We start from the raw sequence: 20,885 nt of genomic DNA on the forward strand, positions 1-20,885 counted from the left end.
TCCTGAATTGTAATCACATAGGCTGAGTGCATCTCGAACCAGCCCTCAGATCCAGGTAAAAATGCCTAACCTGGCCAGGCCTCCGGATAAGAGGCAGGCACGCTACTCTGCTGGCCTTCGGGCTGAGCAGCGATCGATTGTTAGGTCATGGCACTTCGGGCCTGTTGCTCCATTGGGTGGGGGTGGGAGGGAGGATGCTGCGGAATTTCATGGTAAATTGGGCAGTAGTCCGCGAATTCATTTTCAGACTCTCCGCATATAATACTGAAATGGCGTATGGCTTTTAGTGCCGGGAGTGTCCGAGGACATGTTCAGCTCGCCAGGTGCAGGTCTTTCGATTTGACTCCCGTAAGCGACGTGCGCGTAGTGATGAGGATGAAATGATGATGAAGACGACACATACACCCAGCCCCCGTGACAACGGATTCAAACAATTATGCTTAAAATTCCCGACCCTGCTGGAAATCGAACCCGAGACCCCTGTGACCGATGGCCAGCACGCTAACCATTCAGCCATGGGTCCGGACCATATAATACTACTTGAAAGTGGTAAATATTGCAGAAGTGCAGTAATAACTCATCTTAAAGAAGCCTACCTTCCGAACACAGTAAAGAGGATGCTGCAAACAAACGGATCTACTGCTCAATTTACTACCTTCGCCATCAGTGTACAAGATATTTAGATGACATAATAAGCTGATTAGATCTCGTTTCGCTGAGGTAAAGTCACATTGAAATTATACTTCAGTTACTGAGAAATTAGCCCATACCTCGTTCTCTCTTCATTATTATCTCCTTACAATCTGTTACTGAAATCCATCGATAGTACAGGGTGGGGGAAATATGACTCTCTCGGAAAATATTTATAAGAATGAAGCGGAATTGACCCTTGTGAATGAACAGGAGAACTACTCATCACAGGAAATGATGGAAACCGTGATTTCGATGCACCAATCGGTTGCTGTCACATGTCTGCGCGTGCGCATCTCCCGAGTACGTCGCTGTGTCATTACGTGTGAGTGAGTGTGAGGAGTAGGCGTGTTTAGCGACCAGTTGAATGCAACACAAAATGGTGCTCACGATAAAACAGCGAGTGTTCATTGTCGAGTGTTTTGCGAAGCACGATTCGTGGAAAACCTGTGCGGCGCTGTTTGCACAAGAGTTTAAGTCTGGAAGTATTTCGGCAAAAACCTCCAGCAATGTCTGTAATTCAGAGCTTAGTGGCAGAATGAGCTTTGTATTGAATAAAAACTATAACTATGCCAAGAAAGCTCGAACACCAGAAAACATTGCTCGAGTCAAGGAAAGTCTGGAATAAAGTCAAACGAAATCTCAACGCCGTTCATCTGTGCAAATGGGAATGAAGAGATCGTCGTGTCGAAACTTTATCAAATAGGACCTGCATCTCTATCCTTACAAATTGACTGTTTCTCATGCGTTAAAGCGTCCAGACGATCCTTCGCGTGTTGAGTTCTGCCGGTGGTTTCTGAGTGAAGTGGAGTCAGGACTTTCGGATCCTCAGTTTTTCACCTCTCCAGATGTGCCATTTCCAGCATCTTCTGTGATATTCATTAACAATGGTTAATCCCGTGTCAGTCCTAGTGTATATATTCTCCGGGCCACCCGGTACATGTAAGTGTATCTCGAATAAACTGAAATATTCGTATAAGTTGTTTCCGATATTTTGAATAGTTTAAGTAATACGCAGTCAGTCTCTGTGGTATAGTGGTTAGTGTGATTAGCTGCCACCACGGGACGCTCCAGTTCGATTCCCGGCTCTCTCGCGAAATTTGAAAAGTGGTACGAGTGCTGGAAGGGAATTCACTGAGCCTCGGGAGGTCAACTGAATAGAGGGGAGTTCGATTCCAACCTCAGTCATCCTCGGAGTCGTTTTCTATGGTTTCCAACTTCTCCTCCAGGCAAATGCCGGGGTGGTACCTAACGTCAGATCACAGCCGCTTCCTTCCATCTTCCTTGTCTATCCCTTCAAATATTCCCATCCCCCACAAGGCCCCGTTCAGTATATCAGGTGAGGCCGCCTGGGCGAGGTACTGGTCCTCCATTTGTATCCCCCTACCCAAAGTCTCGTGTAGCGTGAGACATTGGGTCGGGGGATGCAACTGGGAAGAATGACCTCACCTGTTGTGCTGAATAGGGTCCTTGGTGGGGGATGGGAGACTGGAAGGGATAGACAAGAACGAGGGAAGGAAGTGGCCATGGCCTAAAGTTAGGTCCCATCCCGGCATTTGCCTAGAGGAGAAGTGGAAAACACTTTCAGGATGGCTGAGGTCTCTACTCATTTGGCCTTCCGAGGCTGAGTGGACCCCGTTCCAGCCCTCGTACGACTTTTCAAATTTCGTGGCAGCGCCGGGAATTGAACTCGGGCCTCTGAGGATGGCAGCTAATCACACTAACCTATACACCAGAGAGGCGGACGTCAGTAAAAGTATGCTGCGTAATACATAGTGACAAACTGCTGCACTCTGTTTCTTCATATGATTCTTACAAAGAAATCATTTTAGAAATGAAATGGCGTATGGCTTTTAGTGCCGGGAGTGTCCGAGGACATGTTCGACTCGCCAGGTGCAGGTCTTTTCATTTGACGCCCGTAGGGGACCTGCATGTCACGATGAGGATGAAATGATGAAGACAACACATACAACCAGCCTCCGTGCCAGCGAAATTAACCAATCATGGTCAAAATTCCCGACACTGCCGAGAATCGAACCCAAGACCCCTGTTTCCAAAGGCCAGCACGCTAACCGTTTAGCCGTGGAGTCGGACACTCTAGAAGATATGCTGCTCTTACAGTGATCTTAACGTTTATTCATTTTTCATAGAACATAAATTTCAGGGCCCATGTTCGTACGACGTTTTGATGTATCTACCTTCCCCCTAAATAAGATAACCTTATAATATATCATCGCTGCCGGGACAAAACCTCCTATTAAAATATTTTAACTTAGAACTTTGGTCAGTAACGTTCTGTCATCTAAGGTGCGATAATGTGCGAGTACTGTCAAGGCATTCTCGACCTTCGTAATGTATGTGCTGCGGGTCAGTATATCTCCAAAAATATTATCACATAGAAGGTTTTGCCCCGGCAACGACGATATTCAGAATAGCCTGTGTAAGTTATTTCCAGGTAGTTAAAAATAACTTGTCAGTCTCATCAAAGCCCTGGGTATACTCCTCGTGAAGTTGTGGTTTCGTACGCTACATAGTTACAACTTCAACTCAGATACGTGTTCGCACATGGTATTTTCCACTTCAATAGTTTTGAGAGTGGGATAGAGAGTGAAATATAGTACAGGAACACCGCATTCTTGCAGTAGTGTATGTGCAGCATCTCTCTACACGACCATATATCACGTTAGCTTCCCGTCCATACACTCTAGTTGAATTCATTGCCGCGGGAAAAAATCGCCATTGACTAGTCAAATTGCAATATTTACGGTAGTAAATTATAAACAGCACGGTACACTGGACTTAAAAAAAGAATCATAGCATTACAACTCACATCGAAAGGCAATGAAAATGAAAATCCACAGTCTGTTTCCAGTCCTTCGACCGAGTCAGGAATGGGATGAATGAAGCCCCATCTAGCGGCGAGCACAGGAGTTGTGCCGGCTGCCGAAGCCTGTCGCATTCCTCTGGGACAATAATTAATTAATGCCAGATGAAATGAAGTGATATTGGAGAGTATTGCTGGAGTGAAATATGATAGGGATAACCGGAGTACCCGGAGAAAAACTTGTCCCGCCTCCGCTTTGCCCAGCACAAATCTCACATGGAGTGACCGGTATTTGAACCAAGGAACCAGGCGGTGAGAAGCTGGCGTGCTGCCGCCTGAGCCACGGAGGCTCGTTGAATGGCAATGAAAATGTAATAAACCTACGACTCCGAGCGAGATAAACAACTTTCCAACCACACATAACCACCACTAACATCTGGCTTGTTTTAATATTAGTTTGTCTTTTCTTCGATTTGTCCTGTACCTGTTTGTTAATTTGATTTGAAAGTTTGTTCCATGTTACAATGCACGGTTTTGTAGGTTTTTTATATTACTAATGTGTAAGAGCTTATTATGTAAGTAAATATGGAGGCATTCATGTTGTTAGTATGCCAAAATTAATTTCTAATATTGTAATGTACATCTCTGGGTTAATCTACAAGTCTAGGTTGTAATAAAGTTACGCATTTCGAGTATTTATTTCTTAAAATTGTACATATTAGTGGTAAGAATCAGACAGCCTTTTCTTGGACATTTCAGCCTATCCTACTTGTGTAATCTTCGGTAAAAGCATGGACATGAATATCAAGGTAAAAACAGTCATGTGCATGCGATGCATATAGAACGGAAAAATATTGTTAGGCTGGGTTTATTGAAGCACTTTATTACAAAAAGGTGAATTGATTGAGTCCGCCACTGTGGTGTAGTGGTTAGTGTGATTAGCTGCCACCCCCGGGAGGCCCGGGTTCGATTCCCGGCTCTGCCACGAAATTTGAAATGTGGTACGAGTGCTGGAACGGGGTCCACTCAGCCTCGGGGGATCAAATGAGTCGAGGTGGGTTTGATTTCCACCTCAGCCATCCTGAAAGTGGTTTTCCGTTGTTTACCACTTATCCTCCAGGGAAATGCCGGGATGGTACCTAACATAAGGCTACGGCCGCTTCCTTCCGTCTTTCTTATCTATCCGTTCCAATCTTCCCATCCCCCCCCCACAAGGCGCCTGTTCAGCATAACAGGTGAGGCCACCTGGGCGAGGTACTCGTCGTTCCCCCAGTTGTATCCCCGACCCACTGTCTCACGCTCCAGGACACTGCCCTTGAGGTGGTAGAGGTGCGATCCCTCGCTGAGTCCGAGTCCCTGGAGGGTAAACAGATAAAGAAGAATAAAAATTTATTGAACGGAACATATTTCGTCTTGAATGAGTTAGAATAGGTGAATAGCGGGGACATAAATAAGCAGAAAGTGTTAGTCTGTGGACCTTTGCTTATTCGGATTCAGAGGATTGAGGGTGACTCTCAGTCCGTGCTCATTGATTGGGGACCATGGCTGTTGCCAGTGTATCATACTGCTAGTCAGATATTTATTAAGATTGAGCGAATATATGTATTGTATCAGTGTTGTAAGGTGGGGGATGAACAGTGGTTTGTCTCGACTTGATCGTACAAGAACTATCGTCATGTTTATCGGGCTATGTGTGAATAGCTCGATAAATATTACCAAGCGCGTCAGGTTGGATGGCACTTTATGTCAGTGGTGAAGAGGAGTATAATGCCCGAGGGAGGATGGCAATATACTCGCTATAATACAGCGGGAGGTTGGAGATATATCTTCACAGGGAGGTCGAACTAAGGACGGCTCTGGAGTTCCTGAACATTGTCAGTCACTCAGGCACGAAAGCAGGAAGCTGTGAGAGTGAATACCATCTGTTTTGAAGGTAGGAAGAAAATGGAGATTAATTTGGTCCATTTAGGGTTGTTCTGATTCTCAAAGAAAATTGAAAATACTAATTTGTACACGTTTATATGATCTTGTTTCTTTTTTGAACATACACATATATTAGTCATACAGTAAATTTATTTACGGTAGCCTTGTAAGCATGCTCCTACCATTTTACAACGTTTGCATGGGATAGTAGGTAAGGCGTAGTCAGCACAGTACCGGTTTTGCAGCAATATGAACACGACCTAATAGAATCTTTTATGCTCAACAATTCATTATTATTGTTATTATTATTACTCTAAATTTAGGGATCCTATGGTAACCTCCGGCGCACGTTTACCTGCATTTCGACAAATTATTATTATTATTATTATTATTATTATTATTATTATTATTATTATTATTATTATTATTATTATTATTATTATTATTATTATTATTATTATTATTATTATTCATCTGTTTACCCTCCAGGTTCGGCTTTTCCCTCGGACTCAGCGAGGGATCCAACCTCTACCGCCTCAAGGGCAGTGTCCTGGAGCTTCAGACTCTTGGGGAGTATGACCAGTACCTCGCCCAGGCGGCCTCACCTGCTATGATGAACAGGGGCCTTGTAGGGGGATGGGAATATTGGAAGGGATAGGCAAGGATGATGGAAGGAAGCGGCCGTGGCCTTAAGTTAGGTACCATCCCGGCATTCGCCTGGAGGAGAAGTGGGAAACCACGGAAAACCACTTCGAGGATGGCTGAGGTGGGAATCGAACCCACCTCTACTCAGTTGACCTCCCGAGGCTGAGTGGACCCCGTTCCAGCCCTCGTACCACTTTTCAAATTTCGTGGCAGAGCCGGGGATCGAACCCGGACCTCCGGGGGTGGCAGCTAATCACGCTAACCACTACACCACAGAGGCGACTCATTATTATTATTATTATTATTATTATTATTATTATTATTATTATTATTATTATTATTATTGGGTACCTTATTTCAACGCGTTTCTTCAAATTAGAAACCAATTCTCTGCAATTGAGTTTTTGTCCACATAAATCGTATCGGATCTTTTGCCCATTGTTCACAACACAGCTTTAAACACCAGATTCAAAGTGGGGAGACCACGCTCAACTGTTTCGAGGAACTACGCTTCTGTATGTATTACCACCAGTAAGCCAATACGAAGCACTTCAAATATCTAAAGGATATCTGTAATTGGCTAGCAAGTAACAGATTAGCCAGTACTGCCTCTAAACCAGAGGTGCTCACGCTGGGCACTCCGTCCCGCGGGCGCCCAAAACTGAAAGCGGGCGGGCAGACAGGTGATTAGCGTAGCCCGGGGTATTCACCCACAGTGGCGTAGTGGCTACGTCACAGGCCGTGAAGGATGGGCGAAGTTTTCTCAATCACCCTCGATCACTGCAGCGATACACGAGGCAGAGAATTATGAAAGAAAGAGGACAGAACTCAATGTCATTTTCAGTTTATGTTGTAAGGAATAAGTTATTTATGTTCATGTTTACGTTTCCTCCCTGCAAAGTGTGTTCGCCCTCTCGTTTCAATGCGACGTATGCTAACTACGTAAGCTGCCCGCATTTACGTAAGGTCCATCCGGTCGCACTGGGGTAGCGTCAACGGGCGCCCAGCTGAGCACTTCCGCTTTAAATTATTAAAAATTATCAATCGTGTCTGCGCATGAGAGTGCACTCAAAGCGAGCTCATGTGCTTCCCAATAACCGTTAGCCAATCAGAAACTCCCTAGCCTTCCCTTCGTTTCGTTCCCTCCGTCTTAGAATCTTCGGTCGAACATAAATACCGGGTGAGTCAGCCGCGCATCACATTTTATACTGTCAGGCATCCCACCGAACGTCACTGGTGTCGTTATGGTCTATAAGTTACTCCTTTACCATATAACAAGCAACAATCGCCTTTAATCACTCACTGCAACATTATCTTAGCAAAAGCATATACCGTATACGACAGGCATATACTCAATGCAACAAACTGTCATACGGTTATGTTAGAAGTACGTGCCAATTATGAGCTTTCAGTAGGGTATGAAATGAACGCTAAAAGCGATGGCATACTATAGAAAACGTGTGCATTAGTGAAGCGAAGTAGCAGTCCATCTAACAGGCTTTCTGGAAACCTACTCGCTGAAGTCGTCGTGGTGTCATAGGTAAAGTCCGGTGCTGTTAATGCAGCTGCGTTTGGTAGGAGGGTGTGAGTCCCACTTGAGGCTCTAAATTTTCTTCGCATTTTGTACTTCGAGAATCATCCACAGAGCCAATGCATCCGAATGCCCTCGCATCGAGGGTTATTTAATTAATTTATTTGTTTTTTAATTTATTTATTTTGGCACTGTTCTAGGCCATTAGGGCTGCTTATGAAGGGCTGGACGAGGATAGAATAGTTGGGGAGTTTCAAATCGCTTCACTGAGCATCAGCTTGTTATCGGAGTAAGTGTTCGAATAGATGGCCTTCTGCAGTAATGCATATTTCAGCACGCCGTTGAACTGCCATTCGGGCTCTTTGTAGCATTGTATGTGTTACGGGTTCACAGGCTTCCGTAATAAGATTTCGAAGGCTTTCAGGATTTTCCGGCTGCTGAGCGTGCACTACATCCTTCAAATAGCCCCAAAGGAAGAAGTCCAATGGCGTCAAATCGGGCGATCTAGAAGGCCAGGTGACAGGTCCTCCCCTTCTTATCCATCGACCGGGATGTGTAACATTCGCGTAGTTGCGAACACCTTCTGACATGTAAGGGGAAGCTCCGTCGTATGGATCCACATAGTTACACACCCACCAAGGGGCAGATCCTCTAGCAGCAATGGTAGTATGTCTTGAAGAAACTGTAGGTACCGGGCTCCTATCAAATGATCCTCAAAGAAATATGGTCCAGTTAGGTGATCGGCCAGTATACCACACCAGATATTTACTCCCCATCATGCCTGAAATGCTGCCTGCCTTACCCAGTGGGAATTTTCAACACTCCAGTACTGCATATTATGACGATTCACAGAGCCATTATTACGAAATCGTGCCTTGTCCGAAAATAAAATGTTAGATACACACGCTGGATCATTTGCCACTTGCGCCAGTATCCAAGCACAGAAATCAACACGAATTTCGAAATCTCGTCCGTGGAGTCCTTGGTATAGTTGGAGGTAATACCGACGAAAAAAACTGGAATACAATATCCTTACAACAGACGACTGGCTGATGTTGGCCTGTTGAGGATTCTCCCGGAAAGTGTCCAACATCATCTCAGCAGTTTCACCGGACGTAACTGGTGCCTCTCTAACAGGACCTGTTCGGGAAAGTGACGAAGTTATACGCAAACGTCGCTTCACGCTCCTAAACGTATTTGCGTTTGGTTGTTGTCTGTGTGGCAATCTTCCTATGTTTCCTGTGCGATATGTCTTGCTTCGCCGTAGATGAGGAGCATGTCAACTTACTCACCTGCTGAATACATAGCGAAGAAATGGCCGGGACTGCTAGGCTACACCAAGTGTCAGGCCACTACATATTCAACATGCATGCTATTGGTCAAATGTGGCAATAAAGGCCTCTTATTTGATTCTCAAAGTTTAACATGTGAGTAGAAGTACGTTTCTCTCGTGGGATTCGAACCCACCTACAGGCTTCAACACGTCTGTTGTCAGTCTCCTACACCATGCTAATTGTTGTCTCCAGTTTATCAGAAAGCTTACTTGGTGTAAAACTACGTCCCGCATCACAAACTCTCACACGTTTTCTATCAGTATGCCATCACTTTTAGCGATAATTCCATAACCAATCGAAAGATAATTGGCACGTTTATATTTTATATAACCGTATGACAGTTTCATGTCCTGTGTAAATACCAGTCGCATACATGTTTTTGCAAAAGTCGTGCAGTTATGACGCAGTAAGCGCTTTAAAGTCGGCTGTCGCTTGGTATATGCAAAGGAAAATCGACCATCACCCCACTGACGTTATTGGGATGCCTAAAAGCAGAAACGTCAGCGCTGCTGACTCACCCGGTATTTCTTCCGGATACAATAAAGAGTTAGGCCTACAACCTCAAATATTTTTATAATGTAGTCTTCTTCTTCTTAGTTTCCTTAACCTCCAGGGTTGGTTTTTCTCTCGTATTCACCGAGGGTTCCCATCTCTACCGTCTCAAGGGAGCGTGAGACCTTGGGTCGGGGATACAACTGGGAGGATGACCAGTACCTCGTCCAGGCGGCCTCACCTGCTATGCTGAACAGGGGCCTTGGTGGGGGATGGGAGAATTCGAAGGGATAGACAAGGAAGAAGGAAGGAAGCGGCCTTGGCTTCCTAATATCCGTTAGCCAATCAGAAACTCCCTACCCATCTTTTCCGTTGGTTTCGTTGAGACGGTTACTCTTGGAGCCTCCGGTGGAACATAATATTTCTGGAATAGCTTACTGTGACAGAATAGGATACGATGTTACGATATGTAACTCCAATCTCTAGAAGTTAATATAGACCTATACTGCAATGGTACCAAGGAACAGTGCTTCCTCTATGAATAAGAAGTAAAGGATTGGCCTCCGCATCCCAGGTTCATGGGTTTATCCCATTGGAAGCTCAATAAATAACACGTGATAAATCAAAATACGTCACAAAGCTACGTTTTGCACAAATCAGCGACTGTGACTGAATTCTTAATAGTAAACTATAGTATGGTAAATGGTATTCTTCAAGGTATTTCACCATCTATTACGGTTATAATTCACATCATTCCAAACCCCAAGGCACTTAATGCCATTGAAAGGGCTTTGGCCTGCCCAGCGACCGCTGCTCAGCCCGAAGGCCTGCAGATTACGAGGGGCCGTATGGGTCAGCACGATGCATCCTCTCGGCCGTTATTCTGGGCTTTCGAGACCGGGGCCGCCATCTCACCGTCAGATAGCTCCTCAATTCTAATCACATAGGCTTAGTGGACCTCGAACAAGCCTTCAGGTCGACGTGATAAAAAAGAGAAAAATCCCTGACCTGGCCGGGAATCGAACCCGGGGCCTCCAGGCGAAAGGCAGGCGCGCTACTCCTTCACCACGGGGCATTCACATCGTTCGCATTACTAAAATTATTTTCAGGTGAACTATCCCCGTTCTTCAACCTCTTGTGCTACTAAGTTCACTCTTCCCTGACATGGATTAATTATTACAATCATTTTCAAGTCATGTCTATGTTTACACAAGCATGTGTGTATTGTAAGCCTTATTTCATTACAAAGTGAGGGATATCGAACTGAAAGTTTGGTAAAACTTTCATAGGACTGTATAAAAAGTGTTCAATTTAAAATGTTTAAACATATAAGCTCTTTAGGCTTTTGAAATCGTGAAATTACCAGCGTTTCGCTCCAGTGTAGCAGTGGGCTCATCAGTTGGAATACTGCACTCTTTCCGAGACGCTGGCGCTAGTGCGTCGTTGAGACACCACTGCAAGCCTCTTATGTAGGACAATGCAGTGACGGTGCTCTAGGGGAAGCATGTACCTCCAATTGTATAAATGCCTGCCTTTGGCCTAGCATCTTGGAAAGGTGTAGCATTCCAACTGATGAGCCCACTGCTACACTTGGACGAAACGCTGGTAATTTCTCGATTGAAAAAGCCTAACAGAGCTTTAAATGTTTTTAACATTTGCAATCGATGAATTTAAATTATGGTTTCCTTCTAAGAACCTTACATTTTCATGTTTAAACATTGTTTTGAAATAAATTAGAATAACCGAATGACCCCTCTCCTGTTCGTTACGTGAACTACATGCGTAAACAGATACAGAACAATTGCAAATCTCAGCTTTTGGTCAGCTGTAGACGTACATATACAGAACATTTCCGTAAGTAGGCACTAATTCAAACCAAAGGAGAAAATCAGATTTTTGCTTAGGGAAAACAGAGGCCGCCTCTGTGGTGTAGTGGTTAGTGTGATTAGCTGCCACCCCTGGAGGCCAGGGTACGATTCCCGGCTCTGCCACAAAATTTGAAATAGTGGTACGAGGGCTGGGCTGGGGTCCACTCAGCCTCGGGAGGTCAAATGAGTAGAGGTGGGTTCGATTCCCACCTCAGCCATCCTGGAAGTGATTTTCCGTGGTTTCACACTTCCCATCCAGGCAAATACCGGTATAGTACTTAACTTACGGCCACAGCCGCTTCCTTTCCCCTTCCTTGTCTATCCCTTCCAATCTTTCCATCCCACCCGCAAGGCCCCTGTTCAGCATAGCAGGTGATGCCGCATGGGCGAGGTGTTGGTCACCCTCCCCAGTTGTATCCCCAGACCCAGTGTCTCACGCTCCAGGACACTGCACTTGAGGTGGTAGATGTGGGATCCCTCGCTGAGTCCGCGGGAATAACCAACCCTGGATGGTAAACAGATTAAGAAAAAAACAGAACACATTCATTATTTCATGTCGTACAAACATAATGTCGAAAGTGACATGCAGGCAACCTAAATGGCATCAAATAAAAAACTCTTTAATACGATGACTGGGAAAAAGTAGTAGTAGTAGTAAGGAATTTTACCTCTGATTTCACTGGCACTTTGTGCGAGTTTTAAAGAGTCAAGTGGTTAGTACAGAACAATTAAGCAGCTATCGGAAAGAAGTAATTCTAAGTCTGAGAATAGAATAAATGTTTATGAGACTAGATCAATTTACGAAGGAAAACTTAGGGCAATTCGGGCAATTGCTTCAGACTTCCGTAAGGGTAAAAGTTTTATTCGTAGAATGCCTCGTCTCTGGTATCAGCCAATCGCCAACCCTGATGTGCTGACACAGCTTCATAGAAACTGCTCGTGAAGACAAACAAAACAAATTGGATTACAGGTAAAGGAAATCATTCTCATTTCGTCTATGTTTTTCTATTTTGTAGCATATGTCTTTAATATACGTAAAGTAAACTGCAAACAACTGCTAGAGACACGCAGTTGAGAACCGATGGTGGATCCATAAACAACGGCGTGTCTAGACGACTCTGTCTGCTTTCTAGGTCACGTTTTCTTCTCATATCATCCCTGTATAGTCTTGTGATTTACAGTCTTAAGTAAAACTAGTCTACTCACCCACACGACCTTAGTCTATTTCTAACAATCGCTGAACAAATGTCATTCCATACAATTATGAAGTTATAGCTAAAATCAGTTACACCGAGCTCGATAGCTGCAGTCGCTTAAGTGCGGCCAGTACCCAGAATTCGGGAGATAGTAGGTTCGAACCCCACTGTCGGCAGCCCTGAAGATGGTTTTCCGTGGTTTCCCATTTTCACACCAGGCAAATGCTGGGGCTGTACCTTAATTAAGGCCACGGCCGCTTCCTTCCCACTCCTAGCCCTTTCCTGTCACATCGTCGCCATAAGACCTATCTGTGTCAGTGCGACGTAAAACAACTAGCAAAAAAAAAATCAGTTACCCGGCGATACGTAGAGAAATAAAGAGGAGGGTACATTTCAGTCTGTATTCGACTCCTTAACAGACTGGTGAGCTTCATAGCCTTCCGTCCAGAGGTTCACGTGTTTGATTCCAGGCCTGGTTGGAGGGGATTTTAGCTGCGCCTTGTGAATTTCTCTAACTCGGGGCTGGTGTTTGTGTTTGTTTGTCTCAGTACAAATCTCTTCAAATATACACAACACGCCACACTAATGACCACCACATAAATCCAAAATAAAAGTAATCCGGAGCACATTCAGGCCGTTTCGGGTCTTAGCCTGCCAAAAAGACTGATGTCCACACTATTCAGATGGCCTGCGGATGTTCAGTTGCAACGTGGTCAGCGCAACGACATCCTCAGTCGTATTTCTTGGCTTCCGTGACTGGATCCTCTGCCTCTCAAAGTAAGGTACTTCCTGATACAGTTTCACAAAGGGAGAGTGAGCCTTGTTCCAGCCCTCAATACAGAAATTGAATTGGAGCCTCCAGATAAAAGGCAAGTCCACTAGTCCTACACCACACCCTGTCTAGAACGTTCATACTGCAGTTAACTGTTGTAACCAATGGAATATCTTACGAGGGGAACTCGCCAAGTGTGACAACCCAATTTCCCAGAAACTTCGCTCAGTGAAAGAGGAGTCGAAATAAGCGAACACATGTTTCGGCTCATCCGTAGACACTCGCCCGTAAATTCGTGTATGGTACACTAATTGGAGTCAAATACAGAGAGAGGTTTTTCCTTAAAGAGCATAAGAACGACTCAGTTTAAATAGATATTTATTTTCAAAATAATGTTAAAGATGAATTGTACATCACCTTATACCAGGGCCTCTCAAACGCCCAAAATATCACGCGTGCAAACAGCGGCACAGAGTTCCTGTGCACAGTGCATCGGTCCCGCTCGGCTCGGCTCGGACCAACGCTTCGTCTCTGGGCTACTCGGCTAAGCTCGGCTCAACTCGACTCAGCTCAGCTCGAATTTGGAGCGCTACGGAGCAAGTGAGAAAGAGGGAGACAGGGGGAGCGAGCAAGACAGGCGTGGGGAAAGAGCGAGACAGCGCTATTGCTCCAAATCGAGGAGTGGGGGTCTGCACTCTGGTCAACCAAGCGAAGTCGTCTTTTGCACCGTGCACAGTGCATGCACCGGGCGCATGCACCCTGAGAGGCCCTGCCTTATACAGTAGATATTCATGTAGACTTAACTCTGCGGTACTCGTTCAGCAAGTTACCTTCGGGCTCCGTGAAGTTCAATTCACCAAACTCCACTCTCTATGAGCACCATGCACTTCCAGAAGATTCACTCCAAATCTCGTAGGAGAAATCACAGGGTGACATAGGTTATGGTCACTCGGCCGAGAGTCAGATATTGAAGATTCACTCCTCGCATTAACTTTATTAGCAATAAGCTACTACGTGCAGTCTATGGTTTACTATGACATTTATACTTGGTTGAGTCCACGAGCAGATTATTTATCCATATTCCTCAATATAATGTCACAAACTGCTTATATTTCATTTGTCTCACTTCGAAGGATCCACGAGTTTAATTATATCGCTAGTTGAAAAATGTGAACACTGTATAACTGCTTTACAAAATATTTACAAGTTTATGTGAGTCTCGCTAATCTCTAATACTTGATGAAAGTTATTTGACGCTCCAGCATTTTCTGAGTTCTAGTTATGAGTGCGCAGAGGTTCTAACACCGGCTGTGGAATTATTTAAACACTCTACACAGTTCTAAAAACCAATAGTCTCTAAATTCGTTTATTATCTGGCGCTGAAGGAAAACACAAGTCTTTAAATGTTAACGCCGAGAATATTTCTCTCACTTGGCGCTGAAGGAAAACACAAGTCTCTAAATACTAACGCCGAGAATATTTTTATCACTTGGCGCTGAAGGAAAGCAAAACACTGTTTTGTAACTTGTTCAAACACTTACGAGCATTCTATGGTGTACGAAATTCCAAGTCCATAGACTTTTTAGTCTAACTCCGCCGATCGTACACTTTGTTTCTCATTCGCTAAGTCGTCGTGCCTAACAGCTGTTTCATGGAGAGTTTCACCTCGGCAGCCTGTCTTGAGAGGTGGAAGTTGAATGCGCTTGGCTTGCTTTCAGCTAGCCTGAAATAGCATAGTAGCTTGTGGCTTAAGCTATCGTACGGTCATACTGCATCAGCGGTTGTCTTTAATTAATTATAAGCCAAAGATTCCTATAATTGGATTACCGTGTGATTATTTCATTGTGTATTGTATTGCTGAACTCGTTGCCATCATCAATTTTATTCCACTGCCATGTTTTAAGAATATATTAAAATCTATTTTAAAGGGGGATGTCCCGACTGACTTATTCTTTCATTCAACAACGCCCAGCGAGACTATAACAGTGATGATGATGATGAATATGACAATGCTGCTACTGCTGGTGATGTTGATGATGATTGTTGTTCATTCATTCATTTCCGTGTCTGGTCAGCATTTCCAAAATACTGCAGCTGCGATGGCCTTGTTGTTTCCCCTGAAACATCTTGTGATGTGCATGGGTTGTCCAAGAGGGGACAGTTAAGTAGATGGCTTGGGTCTTGTTCAACACCACATTCACACGAGGTGTCTGCGTTTGCTGGAAGGATCGCCCTTTCTAACTCTTGGACAACTATCAACATCCTCTCCTCACTTACGATGAGCGAATGTTTTATTCTGCTCAACGTAGTATGTGAAGGAACTTCAACGTAAAGTAGCGTTTTCACGAAGTCATCCACTTGAAATAAATTAAAATAGCCAAAAGCGTTGTTTTTGGAGTAGTAGGAAGTTTTTCTGCCAAATTGTTTGCGGCGAAGTAAATGCGTTGGACATTTTCAAGATGAATGTAAACATGAGTGACAATGGGATATCGTTCGTGAATTTAAAAATCGAAGATCCTCCGGACTACTTCAGAACTACTAATGTGTCGACCACTTTCGTACACCTTCATTTCATCAATCAGGTCTTCCATTTGCAGAGCAAAGGCTGCCCGATAATCCCTTTGCTGATGTACCTATACTGGATAGACTTCCAGAACTCGTTATTTCGACAGTGATGTGAACATTGAAATTTCGCAATATACAGGATTATAAGGCACTACCCCTCTGTTGTCTATGAAAATGAAAATGAATGAAAACCTGCAACCTGTTTTCCAGTCATTGACCAAGTCAGGGATGGTATGAATGAAGGAGATATAGGCTATTAGTACGATGGAGTCGCCACTCCCAAAGTGATTTATTAATGACTGATAGATGCTATGAAATGAGAATGGAGAGTGTTGCTGGAATGCAAGATGACAGGGAAAACCGGAGTATCCGGACCTGTTGTCTAATTCCATTCAATTTATGTTCACCGTAAAACAACCATCATATGACGATCGTCTCCTATACTCTGGATAGCCATATTCACCACCCCTTTGTTTCTTTTGAAGAAGCGTAGCAGGATAATTTTTAATGGAGTTTTCATCTTTCATTCATAAATAATTTATTTTCAATCATCGACATGGTCCATGTACCATACTGGCCCTGCCAATATCATATAGAAGTAGATCTCGAGTAGGCTCTGGAATTTCAGTGAATGTAATTATCAGTTCAAATATCCTTCTCTATTTCTGCTTGCATATCGACCAGATACTAATTGAATAACGTACCATATCGCAGTAAATAGCCTTCTCTCATCATGATGCGATAGGCATAATAATTTACAACAGAGGCATTTTTGTTAAAAAACGCTTTGTTGTCAGATCGCACCGCAGTGTATCTATATATATTTTTTCAATCTGTTTTGCGTTGTTCCGAAACAGATAGGTCTTATGGCGATGATGAAATAAGAAAGGGCTAGGAGTTGGAAGGAATTTTCCGTGGACTTAATTAAGGTACAGCGCCAGCATTTGCCTGGTGTGAAAATGGGAAACCACGGTGAACCGTCTTCAGGGCTGCCGACAATGGGGTTTAAACCCACTATATCCCGAATGCAAGTTCACAGCTGCACGCCCCTAACAGCACGGCCAATTCGCACGGTAGTACTGCATATCTATCGAATGTCCACCATATCCGTGGCAGAATATAAGTGGATATTGTAGAGCACCATAAGATCGATGTTCACTGGTCCGCTTTGGTTGATCGCTGTAGCTTTGAAGAATAATATCGCGTTTTTTGAACTGTAGTTCAACTATCACTAGAGCTACTTCACTTCGTGTTGGTGCGTCGTATCCACCCCGATGAGTGTTGGTGAGCATTCTGTTAGCGTGGATTATGTATTGCAATCTCGTCGAACCTTATCAACAGCCGTTTTCATTGCATACTTATTGACATCGTGAAGCATTCGCTTTAGTTGCTTGAGTAACTCCTGCTTAAAGCCGGGTTAGTTAGAACACCTTATAGACACACTTCTTTTTCATCTTCACCGTAAAAATAAATCTGTAAAAAGTAGACTTTACACTCTGAAAGTTTTCAGAAAATCATATTCTATAATCTGCTTGGCGCCCAAAGATATCAGATGGAAACATCCATTATATTATCGAACCCGACTGGATCAGGGCCTCTCAGGGTGCATGCACTGTGCGCGGTGCGAAAGACGACTTCGCTTGGTTGCCCAGAGTGCAGACCCCCACTCCTCGATTTGGAGCAATAGCGCTGTCTCTCTCTTCCCCCTCACTGTCTCGTGCGCTCCCCCTGTCTCCCTCTTCCTCACTTGTTCAGTAGCGCTCCAAATCCGAGCCGAGTTGAGCTGAGTTGAGCCGAGCTTAGCCGAGTAGCCCAGAGACGAAGCGTTGGTCCGAGCCGAGCCAAGTGGAACCGATGCACAATGCACGGAGCTCTTGCACCTCGATTTGCACGCGTGAGATTTTGGGCGTTTGAGAGGCCCTGCTCTGGATGATCCCCCATCGGCCAATTATATAATAGCTCGGGCTGCGGGCTGAGGCTACAAAGCAGCGAGCTCTAATTTGTTAGAACTGATGATCCTTGTTGTTTAAAGGAGCCTAACAGCTAGGCCATCGACCCATTTGACAGAACCACAACACATGCCAAGCGTCTCGCCCTTCCATTTCAGTGCATTACAGTACTGATATACGTCACTTATTGGGCCGATGCAATCGAAACTATGCTAAATTTCGAATATACCCCATTTTAACCCTTTAAAATCGAACTTTTATAAAACTCTTTCTTTACTCACCTTTTCACACCTATGCAAACATATTATTATAATTTCAGAATACATACCATCCATACCAAAATCGTAGTGTTACCATATACGTCTTCTTCATCATCGCATGTGAGGACCGTCGTCTTATTCTCATCTGAAAAGTGTACATCCTACAATCTAAACTGCGTGCAAAGCAGTTGGTCCGCTGAAGGATGCCAAGTAGTGGGATTTAACTCTAAAGAAGCTGTACTGACTCGATCTTCCTTAAAATTCTAGAAACTTTCAGTGTTACGTTGTTGCTTTGCCATCTCGCCGACGCATTCAGTCTTTGCAAAAAACCGAGCTCGATAGCTGCAGTCGCTTAAGTGCGGCCAGTATCCAGTAATCGGGAGATAGTGGGTTCGAGCCCCACTGTCGGCAGTCCTGAAAATGGTTTTCAGTGGTTTCCCATTTTCACACAAGGCAAATGCCGGGGCTGTACCTTAATTAAAGCCACGGCCGTTTCCTTCCAATTCCTAAGCCTTTCCTATCCCATCGTCGCCATAAGACATATCTGTGTCGGTGCGACGTAAAGCAAAACAGCAAAGTAAAAAGGTCTTTGCAAAAATTACAAAGACAGAATAGCAGAGGACATTAAGTATCAGATTGTCAGATGACTATAACGCGGTGTTTAACCAATAATGCACGGGGTGTATAATACGAGCTTGGATTTGACTGAAGATCCTGTGCTGACTCTAGGTGGAATGAACTTGTCACTTGCTTTGCCTCAGCCTGAAAGGTGTTCTGAAATTTTAGGGAACAGCGAGTGCTTGAGAGAAACTGTCTTAAGTGAAACTGTATCCATATCCAAAACTTCTTTAACACACGAACGACGTATTGTGTACCAGCAGTTCTTGGACAGTATCCAATCTAATTCTGGGCAAATGGTTTTCGTAGATGATCCAGGTAGCACCGGAAAATTTATTCTAATGAACTTCTCTTCAGCAAAAGTAAGAAGCACTCATGGGATTGCTCTCGAGGCTGCAACGTCAGGCATTACTGATACGCTGTTAGAAGAGGACGGTGCTTTCAGCCTTTAAGTTAGCTCTCAATATAAATGACGTTGAGTCTCCTATGTGTTTCAACTCAAACCAAAATCATATGGCGAAATTTCTATAAGATTTTAAGGTGAAATAGCACATAAAAGTGACCTCGAAGCACTTAATAACTCTCTTAAAGATATTATAAATTCTAATTACATAATGGGAGGAGTTGCTGTTATTTTGGCTGGAGATTTTTGCCAGAGGTAAGGCATCGTATCTTTGACCTCAACCACGCAAAATCTATTTTTCAAAGGACATGAGAGTTCATGTACTAAGCGATGTTTCTGCTGTGCAGTTTACTGAACTACTTTTACAAATCGAAGACGGAAACTATCATGATTTTTAAGGTAAGATTACTATACCTAGAGGTTTAGGCATGGTGGTTACTTTTTAAACATCTCATAGCCAAAATATATCGCAACATCGCAAATATCAAGGAAAAATCGTTTGATTGGCTGTGCGAGAGAGAAATTTTAACACTAAAAAATGGCACAGCTGCTGAGATCAATGATATTTTATTGAATTCATTTGAAGGAAAAAACATGGAGTATCGATCAGTCAATTCAGTATTATGAGTCAATAATGCTGTGAAATAATCCACCAGAGTTGTTCAACCTGCTCACCCCTCCCTACTTTCCAGCACATAGACATATTCGAAAGGTTGGGCCACCTGTTACGTTGCTACGATATCTCCATACTCCTAAACTCTGCAACGTAAGAGAACTACGTGAGAGTGTTCTCCATATAAAACGTAGTCGAGGCGACAATAAAATTATAACGGGGTGTGCCTCGTATACTGCTCCAGCCTTCCGACTACGCTTTTGAGTTCAGAAGGATGCAGTTTCCCATAAAAGTCTGTTTTTAAAGACAATAAGTTACATGGGCAGTTACTTAATGTGGCGGGAATCCATTTAAGGGAAGACTTTTCCCCATGACCACTTTTATGTGGTCTACTCTCGAGTAAGTTTTCCATCAAGCTAGTAATTTTAGCACCTGATGGAAGAATTACTAACATCGTACATAAGGAGGTCCTGACATAATTATATCACTTTTTAAAGTGTCTGTCTGTTATTTAAATGTGTAACTTTATTATAATTTTTTGTCATCGATACTAAATTTGTGCAATGATTGAATAACAAACTAGTTGTATTTACACGATATTAAATTAAAAATAATTCTCGGCATTGATGAGTAAATGGCTACGAACTACAATCTCTAGCCTTCCCAATTAAAACAATGGCGGACGAAGCCACGCCGGGTAAAGGTAAGTGATCACTAATCAGTATGTGAGTTAGCTCTGACAAGTGAGTGACGTGGTCAGATAAAAGTCACTTCTTCCACGTTGGAACCTGTCTGGCTGGAAATACTTGGTAATTTTACTTAATAATAATAATAATAATAATAATAATAATAATAATAATAATAATAATAATAATAATTACTGTACAGACATCATTGGTAATATATATATATATATACAGTAGCCTGTATCAATGAGGCGCATTTATCGCCATATAGTCCATAAAGGCCCTAGGAGGAGTGGAATGTAAAGGCTTCCATTATCGTAATCTCGGCACTTGGTGGGGTAGAGTGGTTAGCTGTACACCCTCCTGCCTTTGCTTCCATAAATTTACCTGATACTCATTTTAGTTGAAGGCAGGGTGAACTTCAGGACCATGTGCACCTCAGGTGGTGGAAATCTCGTATCTTAAATTCTTCGACTTCATGACGGGTAATCGAAGCCACATCCTTCCAGGTAATCC

The sequence above is a fragment of the Anabrus simplex genome, chromosome 1 (genome assembly GCF_040414725.1).
Source record: "Anabrus simplex isolate iqAnaSimp1 chromosome 1, ASM4041472v1, whole genome shotgun sequence".
NCBI classification, from domain to species: Eukaryota; Metazoa; Arthropoda; class Insecta; order Orthoptera; family Tettigoniidae; genus Anabrus; species Anabrus simplex.